Below are 2500 nucleotides of genomic sequence, written 5' to 3'. Positions count from 1 at the left end.
ACGGCGGGAGTAACTATGACTCTCTTAAGAATAGAGGCCGGATATGTGCGGATAGTGACTGTATGAAAGTCTAGTTACATGATTATGATTCCTTGCTGCCCGGGGCACATATGCCTCTGCCCGGAAAGCCAATCAAAAACGTATGACTTGCATTCGTCCATGGTTTTGGGTGTCAAAGTGAAGAAATTCATAAACCTGGTAATGGCGAATAGAACATGACTCCCTTGGAGTAGCTGCCTCCGCGTGGTACCGTCGGACAACAGATAGTGTGCTGCATTATCTGGCCAGAGGCTGCCCCTAGGGATGATGGGAGGACCACCATCATCCCGAAAAGAGTGGTCCTAGGAAGGGACCTGGATCGGTCCCTTCCGAAATTGAATGATCATATTGGGGAGGCTTGGCACACCTCCCTAGCCATCCTGGAGCATCAAAATCGGCTAGCGTAACAGTCGGTTCTAGGGGCGAAAACTCTCTGGTTGGGAAGACCATGTTAACAAACACACAGACCCAGGGAACGCACCAACCGCGCCGAGAGAGCGGGGGAACCGCAGTTGGTCATGGCCCTGGGTGACCCACAGTAAGATTGATGAAAAAGCAACTGTTGGATGAGGAATGATACGTGGTCTCTGTGTGGTGACATGGCAAGATAAGTCCGTGAGGAGTAAAATTGGGTCTGGAAAAGGAGATAGAATTATAGGCGGATGCAGTTCCGTTAATAACACTCTTGGACCTGGAGGCGACCAGAATCCGTGATGCGATAGAGAGAGGGGGATGTCACTTGAGGAAAGTGCATGTCGTATGGAGCGAGTCTCGCAGGAAGAGGGAAGGGGAAGTGATGGCTGTATAGGTCATGCCGCCCCAGAGAATTGGTTGGACAAGTAGCGTCAAGGGAAGTGTCGTTGGGCGAGCGGCAAGCTTGGGACAAGGGCGGAGCTGAGATAGCTCAGTTGGTGATGGGCGTTTCGATGGTAGCCCGGGGAAAGTGGCCCCCAATGAGATGTGGTGTGCTCAGTGCTCTGGGAATCCACAGAAGCTGGGTGCATGAGTGGCTAAGATGGTGAGCCGAAAGTCATTGCTATATTCAAAGGATGTACTGGAGGCGTGCTACGGGGAGTTGGAATGGTGGGAGTACCTGTAGCATGTCTGAACAAGTGGTGATATGGGGGAAAGATCCTGGAATATCATTCCTAAGACGTGTCAATTGGATAAACCAGTATCCAGGAATATAAGCAATGATGTGCACGGGAATAAAGACCCAGATGTCTGGGTGGGGGGGGGCTACTTAAACCCCGGGTTCTCGTCCAGGGAAGGACAATAATGAGCCCAGGAAGAAGGTCGGAGATAACTGAAGGGTGTAAAGTGACTCGAGGAACTGGCTATGATAGACACCTGCTTGCTGGAGGGAGCAGAGGAAGGGCTAGGTTTACTTGGGTCACTAAGTATGTGAAAGAGTACATGTCATATGGAGTGAGTCTGGGATGACGGTTGGATGGTAACCCGGGGAGAGGGGCCCCTGATGTCCTGTATTGTGCTTAGTGCTCTGGGAGGCCCCAAAAGCAGAGTGCATGAGTGGGCTTGGATGGTGAGCCGAAAGTCATTGCTATATTCAAAGGATGTACTGGCAGCGTGCTATGGGGAGTTGGAATGGTGGGAGTAACTGTAGCATGTCTGAGCGAGAGGTGATATGGGGGAAAGATCCTGAAATATCAATCCTAAGACATGTCAAATGAATAAACCAGTATCCAGGAATAGAAGCAATGATGAGCACAGGAATAAGGACCCACATGTCTGGGTGGGGGGGCTACTCAAACCCCGGGAAAACCAAGGAAGAAGGCCGGAAAGGAATGAAGAAAAAAAAAAATATATATATAATAATAATAATAAAAAAAAATAAAAATAAAAAATAAAATAATAATAATAATAATAATAATCATTATACTTATAATAATTATATTGATAATACTGATTAAACAAATTGGGTATAATAAATACAACTTCTATAGATATATAATTTATACTCTGACTTTCTTTTGTTTATTGCTAACAAAGTAGATAAGTTAGAGGGTGATTTTTGTCTACTTGGGTCACGTGGAGGTATAGAGGATGTAGTAGGGGGGGAAAGGCTACGGAGTGTAATGGAAGAGGGAAGGGAATATTTGGTTAGGCTGAGGTTAGGGGGTTCTTAGTAGGGGGTTGGTGGATATAGGTAGTAGGATGATGGCTTGGAAATTGGTCCATACAGGACTGGATAGTGATTGGTACGTAAGGGGGCGGTGAGGGAGGGTTGGGAGATAGATTATGAATAAAGGATGGAAGTATGGGGGTGAAGATCTGGTGGTGGGCTGTAATGTTGGAGGTTTTGAAGGATGAGTAGTGTTAAAGGGATGCTAGGTGAAGGGAAAATATCTGAGGTGAGTAAGCTCAGATATAGGAGAGTAATGAGGTGGGAGATATTTTGAAGGAGTTGGGTTTGTTGATTGAATCAGGTAAGGGGTTAAGG

The sequence above is a fragment of the Leptonotus elevatus genome, unplaced genomic scaffold, assembly GCF_054856555.1.
Source record: "Leptonotus elevatus isolate MCC_2025b unplaced genomic scaffold, RoL_Lele_1.0 HiC_scaffold_138, whole genome shotgun sequence".
NCBI lineage: Eukaryota > Metazoa > Chordata > Actinopteri > Syngnathiformes > Syngnathidae > Leptonotus > Leptonotus elevatus.
Note: the sequence above shows the minus strand (reverse complement) of the source record.